The sequence below is a fragment of the Manihot esculenta genome, chromosome 17, assembly GCF_001659605.2.
Source record: "Manihot esculenta cultivar AM560-2 chromosome 17, M.esculenta_v8, whole genome shotgun sequence".
Taxonomy (NCBI): Eukaryota; Viridiplantae; Streptophyta; class Magnoliopsida; order Malpighiales; family Euphorbiaceae; genus Manihot; species Manihot esculenta.
The window spans coordinates 30,805,546-30,817,277 of NC_035177.2; the positions used below are offsets into that span (position 1 = coordinate 30,805,546).

An 11,732-nucleotide genomic window follows, 5' to 3' on the forward strand; every position below is an offset into this window, starting at 1 on the left:
AATAGAGAAAATTCAGGCGACTTTAATAAATATTGAAATAAAGCATACTCCTCATTAAATTAACCCTAAAAACATCTTAAAAACTTATTTAAACCCTCTAACATAAATTAAAACCCTTAAAATAATTATTTTTCATCTAAATCCTCAACAATTATGTACAAATCAACACCACATCAATCTCAAATTCAATCAAATATTCATAAATTAATATTTTCAATGATATTTCTACAAAAAGCAAGTTAAAAGAAAACTTTCCTTTCTTCCTTTAACATTTCATAAATCATCTCCAAGCCATTAATTGATCCTTTTTTTATAACAATTAAGCTCAATATCTGCCAAATGATAATAAACATGTCAAATTCAAAATTTAGAAGTTATAAAATTCTAAAAGAGAAATAAGAAAAATTGAAAAATTAAAAAAATGATAAATTTGGTTGCTTCCCAATAAGTGTTTATTTTAAGTCACTAGCTTGACCCCTTCAAGAGATTTTCAAAATGGATCAAATGTGTAAAGATTATTTCCTTTCTTCATAGATGCACCAATATATTTGAATTTTAATTTCCTTCCATTGCATATGAAGGCACCTTTTACTTTATCAAGAAATCCTATTACACCTTAAAAGAGTAAACTTAGAAAGTTTTGATTTCTTAGACTTTTTAGCAGTGTGAGAATATAAAGATTTAACTTGACCTTTGGAGCTTATTTTTCTCTCAACGAAAATGACCAATCTTGTTCTTTTACCCCTCTTCCAAATTTTACTATTAAGAATGTAAAGTATCATTGTCACCTTCAAACAACCTTATAAATGCACTAGAGACTTCATTATTTTCTAATACATCCACTCTGAGATAATAACTTAATGCAGCTAATGTGTTGAGAGCTTTAGGTTCAAACAAATTAAACTCAACCTCTTCTTCTTCAACTTTCAATCTAAGCTTTCCATTCTTGACATCAATATTTGCTCTTGCAGTAATTAAGAAAGGTCTTCCAAGGATTTTAGGAATGTTAATATCTTCTTCCATTTCTGATACTATAAAATCAGCCGGAATGAAAAATTTATCCACTTTTAAAGGCACATCCTCTAAAATTCCTATGGACTACTTGATTGACTCATCTGCTAGTTGCAATGAGATAGTAGTAGGCTTGAGTTGATCAATTTTCAACTTTTCAAAGATAGATAGAAGTAAAAGATTTACACTTACTCCCAAGTCACATAAAGTTTTTGCCATATCAATTTCACCAATTTGGCATGGAATTGAAAAACTTTTCGGGTCTTTTAACTTTGGAGGTAACTTGTTTGCAACAAAGCACTACACTCCTTCGTTAATTCCACCGTCTCATACTCTTTTAATATTCTCTTATTGGATAAGATATCCTTTAAGAACTTGGTATATGATGGCATTTGAGATAAGACATCAATGAAGAGTATTATTGACGTAGACTTTCTTTAAAACCTCAAGGAACTTGCCAATTGCATGTCTAACGTAGCTTTTTTGAATCTTTATGGAAAAGACAAAGGTGGCTTGTAAGACTCTAGTGGGATATATCTTGCATCTTCTTCTTTTTCAATTTCTCATTCTTTCTCAATCTCTTATTTTTCACTAACTCTTTTTTTTTTCTTTTCATTCAACTCATCTTTCTTTTCTTCTTTTGAATAATCTTTTCTCTTACATTTTTCTCTCTCATCTTCTTTTTCTTTCTTCTCAACCTCATTTTTCTTTTCATTCTTATTCCTAACAACTTTTTTACTTCTCAAATGAACTGCCTTGCACTCTTTTGGATTCTCGGGTTGGCTAGGTAGCTTCTCTTGAGCTTTGCTAGAAGAGCTTGCTTGTGCAATTTAGTTTTCAAGCATCTTGTTGTGAGTTGACAATTGCTCCATCTTGGAAGTGAGATGCTTGATCAATTTCTCTTGTTGTTGTTGTTGGAGTAGAAATTTCTCCATCATTGACTCCATGGAAGTCTTTTGCTCAAAAATAGGTTGAGATTACTGAAAATTCATGCCTTGATTTCTTTCAACTTGGAACCCAGGTGGTCCTCTATTTTGTTTTGGAGAAAAGCGTTGTTGTGGAGGAGGAAATTACTATTGAAAATTCTGATTTTACTTCAATTGTTCAACCTAAGAGAAGTTAGAACGATTCTTCCACCCTTGGTTGTAAGTGCTTGAGTATAGATTACCCATGCATCTTTGCCCATAGTTATTGACATAATTGATTTGCGCAGCTGAAAAATCTTATCTCCAACTTTGATTGTCATACCTAAAACTTGCTTTATAGCTCATGTCATTCAAAGCATTCACATTTTTAGCTTCCATTGCCATAGTCATCTTATCCATCCTTCTGGCTAAGGCATCAAACTTGGCATTGGTCATTGACATATCATCAATCTCAAACATCCCAGTAGTTTTGTTAGCTTCACTCTTCACATTGGCTCTTTCACTATTTCATTGGTAGTTGTTGTAAGCTATCTTGTCCAAACAAGCATAAGTATCATCTTCAGTCTTTCCCATTAAATCACCTTTTGCTGCTTCATCAATTGCACTTCTTAAATTTAGAGAAACAACATTGTAAAAGTGTTGCACTATCATCCACTTTGGTATACCATGGTGAGGACACTTCCTTTGAAGTTTCTTGTATCGCTCCCAAGCTTCATAAAAAGACTCATCCTCCCTTGGTGTGAAAGAAGTAAACTTAATTCTCAACTTAGCCGTCTTGCCTAGAAGTGGATACTGCTCAATAAAAGCCTGTGGCAACTATTCTCAATTGGTAATGGATTCAGGTGTCAAAGCAATGAGCCGCTCTTTAGCTCTATTGATAAGCGGTTGTCGAAGCCGTCAAAAATAAACCTATTAAACAATCAACAATTAACTTGTAGATAGTGGCAATAGGGTCGAACCACAGGGATTTGACACTACGGATTTTCCTACTAATGACTTGGACAAGTGAATAATAAGAAATTAAAAGAGGGGGGTTTTGTTTTAATGATTAAAACTAAATAGCAAGAGAAAGCGATAATTTAAATAGATGAGAATTTCAATAGGAGAAGAATTCTAGTTGAAGAATGGATCTATTTCAGTTTGTTTAGAATTGATCATTGATCTTTTCGATACTCCTATTTATTTTAATAAATTAGTTTAGGATGTGGAAGACGCTTCTCACAATCCAAATTCCTCCTTAGTTCTAGTTTGATTAGGAAACGTTCGCTAATCAAACACTAATCAACAAGTTGCCAAGGAACGTCCTTGGGGCATTGTAGCATCGAACAACTGTCAACTGCATTAAGACTTAGAGAAACCTAATTCTAACCTTGCCAACCGCGTGGTCAAGTTTAGATTATGCAACTTGATTAAATGTGTGTTTAAATAATCTAAGCAATTACGGACCTAAATTATTCAAACAATTGTTACTTAAGCAATTAAAAGCAATAGGCCTAAATTGATTCTAAAAGCAAAGCAACAATTATAGAAAGATCAAATTGCATAAATATTGAAAATAAATAGAAGTTTAATAATGGAGATTTAAATCTCCCAATTCATCACAAATCTGAAATTCACCAACTTCAACTAGAAAAGGTTGGATTTAGCCACTCATGGTGGACAAAATCACAAAAGGAAGAAGAAAGAAAAGAAGGATAATTTCTGCTGTGTTGCTGGAGAATTTCCGAGGATGGCAGATGCTGAAAGAGATGATCAGATGCCTTTGATGCTGCCCTTTTATAGCTGGAGAGTCCCAAGTCCAATTTGATTAGGGTTTTGTAATCTTAATTTGATTTGGTCTTCTTTGTAGTCTTTGATTCCTCTTTGAATTTTGTGTTTGATTGAGAATGTAACTCTCTAAATGAGGGGCGTGGCTCTTGGGACTGATCTTGTGGTGTTTGAAGTGGACTTGGACTTCTTTCCTTTGAATTTGGATTTTCTGCTCTTTTCCCGCCTCTGCTGTATTTTCTGTTATTAAAGTGATTTGGGCAGATTCTGCAAGTGATTTGGGCAAATCACTTGCTCATTTTGCCCCAATCGCTTCCTGGGGTTTAGTCCAGTTTCTGTCTTTGTTTCTGCGAGCGACTTGGCCAGTTCCTGCGAGTGACTTGGGCAAGTCACTTTGACCCAATCACTTTTCCAGCTTTTTCTTCACTTTTTCTCTAACTTTCCAATTTCTTCCTTTTCTGTAAAAACATATCAAAAACACAAATTAAGCTAGAAAAATGTGTAAATAAACAGTAGAAAATATAATAAAAATGTGGCTAAATTATGCTTGATCAAATACCCCCACACCTAGCTTTTTGCTTGTCCTCAAGCAACAAACAACTTAGTCAATCAAGCTCCTTTTTCTTTTGAGCCTAAGTACCACTTAATCAGCCCCCCCTAGACTCCTAAATTGAAACACTACAGTGTAGGATGCATGTACTAAGGTTGTCCCCTTCTTTCCTTGTTTCCTATCGCTCACCATGGCCAAGGGAAAGTTTTTTATTTGATCATTCTTATTAATTTATATTAGGTTTAATGCAATCCCTTAAGAGTGACTTGCCCTATTTTAAGCATTTTTAATTACCAGCACTTTTTATCCTTGCCTGAAAAAGTCACCAACCTTTTTACGCGATGGTGCATATGGGTGATACACCCCCGGTTACTCAGTTGGTCACTTGTCCAAGTGGCTACTAGCTCTGTTCATAATCTTAGACCATCGAAACTTTATTTGCTTGAAAAAATCACTGACCTTTTTACGCGATTGTGTACATGGGTGATACACCCCCGGTTACTCAGTCAGTCACTTCTCCAAGTGGCTTTTAGGCACAGTTCATAGTCTTAGATCATAGGAACAGGTTGTGCTTTTTGATTTGCTGAGTTTCTCTTTTTCTTTTTCCTTTTTATATCAATTTGGGCAAATCAACTCAAAGAGAATTACACTAACTTTTATTTCATGTATTTTATTTTCCTTTCCTATTGGCCACAGCAGTTTCAAGAACTCAATTCAAGAAGAAAAACTTCCTAAGTAAAGGCTACACACTGTGCATGGTTCAATTTAGGTTTAAAGGGTTGGATAATCAATGGGGTCATGAGATAGGAAGCTCTTTTTACCTTGTTATCTATGCTGAGTAGAGCAAAAGCTAAGTCAAAATTCTGTGTGTGTGTGTGCAAAAAGTGAAAAAATGTGTGAAAAATTTTGGTGTGTGTTTATGGGGCAAAAAGATGCAAAATGAAACAAAAAAGAAAGCAAAAATATAATGTAATCAATGCAAAAAATATAACCTAGCAGTAAATACCCCCACACCTATCCCAAACATTGTCCTCAATGTTTAAACATAAATATGAAAAAATTAATAAGGAGAAGGAAAGGGACTGCTTGAGATGTGGGTGATTAGGCCAAGTGATTTGGGCAAATCACTCGGCCAAATCACTGTCGTGGCTGGTCTGTGGGCAGAAAAATGGTCCACCAGCAGCTGCAACAAGTGCCCCATATGCTGCATTCTGTCCTTGATTCTGGTGAGATGAGCCTCCACCAAAGGGTCTTGAGGTGCCTTTTACGTCCTCCAAGGTCCACCCAATTGCTTTCTTGTGTTTCCTTAACATATCAAGGAGCTTTTCTTCTTCCTCCTTGCTGAGTTGGTTGGAAATAATTACTGGAAGTGTATTTTCAACTTCCAAGTAGGCATATTTGAGGTGGCTGGGCAAGGGCTTCAGATCTGGTGCAGCTGCTATCTGGGACTTTGCCTGCTGTCTGCTGATTGATTTGGGCAGATCATCGCTGATGATTTGGGCAGATCGACTGCCTATCGTGTCTGTCTGCATTGGTGATTTGGGCAAATTGAATTCTGCTTGCACTGATGATTTGGGCAGATCGCCTTCTGTCATGTTTGTCTGCTCACTGATTTGGGCAAATTGTCTGGGTGATTTGGGCAGATCACTCTCTACCAAGTCTGTCTGCTCTAGTGATTTGGGCAAGACAGAGTCTGTTTGCTTAGGTGATTTGGGCAGATCATCTGTTGATTTGGGCAGATCACCCTCTGTCATGTCTATCTGCTCACTGATTTGGGCAGATTGTCTGGGTGATTTGGGCAAATCACCTTCTGTCATTTCTGTCTGCTGGTTGATTTGGGCAGATTGCCTGGGTGATTTGGGCAAATCACTCTCAGAATCTGCCCACATCACTATCTGGTCTGTCTCTGAGCAGTTTTTGTCCATCTCTTCATATCTGCACAAATCAGCATGGAGTGTTTCCTCTAGATCAAAATCAAAGACTTCTTGGCTCAAGTCATCAATGACATCAAGGCCATAAACAGGAGAAACATCTTTAGGGAATTTCATAGCTTCATAAACATTGAATTTGATAATCTCCCCTTCAAACTCCATGGTTAATGTGCCATCATGCACATCAATTTTGGTTCTTGCTATGCTCAAGAATGGCCTTCCAAGTAGGATGTCAGAGGTGGTATTGCTCTTGTCTTCCTCCATGTCAATGATGTAAAAATCAGCTGGGAAGACTAGTTGGTCCACTTGCACCAACACATCTTCAAGCACTCCCTTGGGATAGACAATCGATCGGTCAGCCAATTGAATTACAATGCTGGTGCTTTTTAGTGAACCTGCATTCAATAAATTAAAAATAGAGAGAGGCATGACATTGATTGAAGCTCCAAGGTCACACATGGATTTCTTTATCCCCACGTTGCCTATCTTGCATGAAACAGCGAACATCCCTCTATTCTTGCATTTGACTGGAATTTTTCTTTGAATAACAGCTGAGACACACTCCCCCACACTCACCTTTTCATGTTCAGCAAGTTTCCTTCGGTTGGTGCATAGCTCTTTGAGGAACTTAGCATACCTTGGAATTTGCTTTACAGCATCAAGTAGGGGAATGTTGATTTCCACCTTGCGAAAGGTCTCAAGTATTTCTTTCTCCTCTTTTTCTTTTTGAGACCTTGCAAATCTTTTGGGGAAAGGAGGAGGTACCTTGAATTTATCTGCTGGTTGCTGTTTCTGCCCTTGACTGGGTTCTGCCTGATCTGGTGATTTGGGCAAATCGTTTGGTGATTTGGGCAAATCACTTTCTGTCAAGTTTGTCTTCTCTGGCGATTGGGGCAGATTACCGCAGGTGACTTGGGCAGATCGATCGCAGAAATTGCCCTGATCACTTTCTGGCAGATTTTCCTTCATAGCCTGTTTTTGCAAGTTTTCAGACCCACTGTCTTGCAACTCTTTTCCACTCCTCAATGTGATGGCACTAACATTTTGCCTTGGATTTATCTCAGTTTGGGAAGGTAGCTTTCCTTGTGATTCAAGCTTACTCAAGGATGAAGCCATTTGTCCCACTTGTTGCTTCTTTGCTGGCTGTTCAGGAGCTGTTTGAGTGGTATATGTTGCTGGTTCAGCGAGTGCAACAACTTCTGGTTCAGTGGTGTCAATTTCTGAGGTTGCTGGTGTTTGGACAGCAACAAGGGATGTAATGGTGGCAGATTCAGCACTTGCTGATTTTTGGACAGCAGGTTCAGCAATTGCTGATGTAATTGTGGAATTTTCAGCAGATGAACAGCAACTGCTGTCTCTATTTGCAGTAGTTTGGACAGGCAGATTTTCAGCTTGAATTTCAGCTTCTTCACGTGAAACAGGGGGTTCTGCCATTGCTGGATTTTCTGCAGTAATCTGGAACTTGGTTTCTGGTGTAATTTCAGCAGTGGCAGGTGTGGCAGTAGATCCAGCAGCTTGGTCTGTTTTTGGGGAACCTTCGTCATCGTCCCATAGATCTTGAAGCTCTTCCTCTCTTCTTAATATGTGCGCATTCATTGAGTTGACCGCTTGATCTACTTGCTGTTGTAGAATTTTCCCAGAAATTTCCAACTTCCTTACCAACTCTTCAAGTTCCATATTGGAGTTTCGAGGTGTTGCTTGGGCTTGATAGTTTTGGTGGTCCTGGTAGTTGTTAGCCTCAGTGTAGCCATAGTTCGGCTGATCTCCCCAATATGGATTGTATGTGTCAATGTACGGATCATGTCTTGGCTGTTCATAGAATCCTCCATATGCATGTCCAGACTGGCTATTGAATCCTCTAAATGTATGCACTGGTTGGTCATATTGATAAAGTGTGGGACATTGATCAGTTGGGTGTCCCACATATCCACAGATCCTACATGATCTTGGTGGCTGAAAGTGTTGAGCTCGACCTTTGACATAACTATCCACAAGAGAGGTTAGTTCAGAAATTTGAGAAGAGAGAAAAGACGTACTTACTGTAGCCATGCTTGTAAGGTCTTGGTAGTGCGTTCAATTTCAGGATCGTAAAGAAGAGCTTCTTTACGATCAGCCCTGGTCATAAAAGGAAAATACGTTAGTTAGATCAAATCCCCGGCAACGGCGCCAATTTTTGATAAGCGGTTGTCGAAGCCGTCAAAAATAAACCTATTAAACAATCAACAATTAACTTGTAGATAGTGGCAATAGGGTCGAACCACAGGGATTTGACACTACGGATTTTCCTACTAATGACTTGGACAAGTGAATAATAAGAAATTAAAAGAGGGGGGTTTTGTTTTAATGATTAAAACTAAATAGCAAGAGAAAGCGATAATTTAAATAGATGAGAATTTCAATAGGAGAAGAATTCTAGTTGAAGAATGGATCTATTTCAGTTTGTTTAGAATTGATCATTGATCTTTTCGATACTCCTATTTATTTTAATAAATTAGTTTAGGATGTGGAAGACGCTTCTCACAATCCAAATTCCTCCTTAGTTCTAGTTTGATTAGGAAACGTTCGCTAATCAAACACTAATCAACAAGTTGCCAAGGAACGTCCTTGGGGCATTGTAGCATCGAACAACTGTCAACTGCATTAAGACTTAGAGAAACCTAATTCTAACCTTGCCAACCGCGTGGTCAAGTTTAGATTATGCAACTTGATTAAATGTGTGTTTAAATAATCTAAGCAATTACGGACCTAAATTATTCAAACAATTGTTACTTAAGCAATTAAAAGCAATAGGCCTAAATTGATTCTAAAAGCAAAGCAACAATTATAGAAAGATCAAATTGCATAAATATTGAAAATAAATAGAAGTTTAATAATGGAGATTTAAATCTCCCAATTCATCACAAATCTGAAATTCACCAACTTCAACTAGAAAAGGTTGGATTTAGCCACTCATGGTGGACAAAATCACAAAAGGAAGAAGAAAGAAAAGAAGGATAATTTCTGCTGTGTTGCTGGAGAATTTCCGAGGATGGCAGATGCTGAAAGAGATGATCAGATGCCTTTGATGCTGCCCTTTTATAGCTGGAGAGTCCCAAGTCCAATTTGATTAGGGTTTTGTAATCTTAATTTGATTTGGTCTTCTTTGTAGTCTTTGATTCCTCTTTGAATTTTGTGTTTGATTGAGAATGGAACTCTCTAAATGAGGGGCGTGGCTCTTGGGACTGATCTTGTGGTGTTTGAAGTGGACTTGGACTTCTTTCCTTTGAATTTGGATTTTCTGCTCTTTTCCCGCCTCTGCTGTATTTTCTGTTATTAAAGTGATTTGGGCAGATTCTGCAAGTGATTTGGGCAAATCACTTGCTCATTTTGCCCCAATCGCTTCCTGGGGTTTAGTCCAGTTTCTGTCTTTGTTTCTGCGAGCGACTTGGCCAGTTCCTGCGAGTGACTTGGGCAAGTCACTTTGACCCAATCACTTTTCCAGCTTTTTCTTCACTTTTTCTCTAACTTTCCAATTTCTTCCTTTTCTGTAAAAACATATCAAAAACACAAATTAAGCTAGAAAAATGTGTAAATAAACAGTAGAAAATATAATAAAAATGTGGCTAAATTATGCTTGATCATCTATCTCTTAGTGAAAATGGAAAAAGCCTCAATCTGATTGCATCTTTAGAAACTCCATGAAGTTTTATCATATCACTTATCTCCATGAAATTGCTCAAGTGTGGGTTTTCAATAGTTTGTCCGCTAAACTGAGATTGTTGCACCATTTGAACTAAAGATGGCTTCAACTCAAAATTACTTGTATCAACCTTCGGTCTCACTACACTAGGCTGAAAATCACCGAAACTAGGATAGGCATGATCCTAAATTGTTTGATTGTTCTGTTGAGCCATAGCTTCTACTTCTTGAGTACTATGTTCTTCTTGATGAATCACTTCCTCAATATAAATTTAAGTATTATCTTCCTCTTGTTGTGATAGACTACTAGACTCTCCTTGAAATTGAATTGCTCTTTCTTCAGCTTTCCTTCATTTTGCTTCTTTTCTATGTGCCTTTGTTGTCTTTTCAATTTCAGAATTGTAGAGTGAAAACTCATTCACTCCTTGATCTTCTCATATAAAAGAAAGACACCTAAAAATTTTTAAATTAAAACAAACTAGTAAAAAATAATAAAAGAAAAAATTAAAAAAATATATCCAAATCAACCAAATAACCAATCACCTAATATCAAACAAAACTAATTCCCCAACAACAACGTCAAAAACTTATTACGACACTGCAAGCACACGGGTTGCACGAATAATAATAATGATAGAGTAGAGTATCATTTTCATGGAGAATTAGTGTTTCAGTACTAGATTATGGATTTATAATTGTAGCAATTATTTGGACTAATCAATTTGATGTTAAAATTAATTAATAAAAGTAAAATGTGCAGTAAATTAATCACAAATTAATAAGGAGATGGCAATTAAACTTATTAATCCTATATGTAGCAAGAGAAATCAACTAGTAATTGAAACAATTAAACTAAATAATGACAAATTAACCCAAAATTAACTAAAATTAGCAATTAACTAAGATTAAAATCAACGAGCAATCCCGGTTTGGTTACTGTCTCCCTCTTCAGTCCTATGCAGTGGGAGCCCACTTGATTGTTGGAAAGAAATTTTATCCTTCTTGCAAAACTACTCTGCAAATTCTGTTACAGATATAAGTATGTTGGTTTTTCTCTTATGGCATTTGTGGAAAGTAAAGAATAAACTTCAGTTTAGAGATAAACCTTTGGATCTCCATCAAATCATTTCAACTTCCATGTTAAGCTTAGGAGAATTCATAGCGGCCTAACCGGTCAATCAATGAAAAACATCTCACTAAGCAGTTGCTTCTTGGATGAGACTTCCGATAAATTTCATCAAAGTGAACTTTGATTGTTCTGTTGATAAGGCCTTCAATAAAGGTTCCATAGCAGCGGTGGCCCGTAACTCTAATGGAAGAGTGCTGAACAGGAAATGTAAGATAATACCTGGAATTTGAGATCTCTTGATTCTTGAAGCAATAGCCCATAGAGAAGCTACAATGCTGACTTTATCTTTTAATGGGCTTAGAATCTTAATTGAAGGAGACTTCTTGAATGTAATCAATGTTGTTAATGGGAACAACCCTTCGTTATCTATCAGAGATATCATTGTTGACTATTGCTTCAAGTGTTAATTATATTTCCTTTCTTAATGTCATGAGGAATTTGGCGGCACATAAACTTGCTACGTGATGCTTGCTTGACGATTCCTTCAATCTTTTGATCCAATTTCACTTTTTAATTTCTTTACCCATTCAAGGTTATTAACGAAATATCTTCATTTAAAAAGAAAAACATTACTTCCCTTGATTTTCATTCAAACAGGAAATTATGATTTTAATTTGCGGGTCCCGCTCTCAAATCATGATTTAAATTTTAATAGAAATTTCTTATATATATAATTAATGGAGTCATGCTAGTGGTTAAGTTGGAGATCTTATAATTATAAAATGTTTTCAATGGAAATT

At 36.5% G+C, this 11,732-nt stretch overlaps 1 non-coding gene across 1 annotated transcript; it reads left to right on the forward strand.

Annotated features, from left to right (window-relative positions):
- The first annotated feature begins 2,598 nt into the window (after positions 1–2,598).
- On the forward strand, positions 2,599–2,705 carry LOC122722330. Its single transcript, XR_006349298.1, has one exon. It is a non-coding gene; the product is annotated as a small nucleolar RNA R71 (small nucleolar RNA).
- Positions 2,706–11,732: the final 9,027 nt, after the last annotated feature.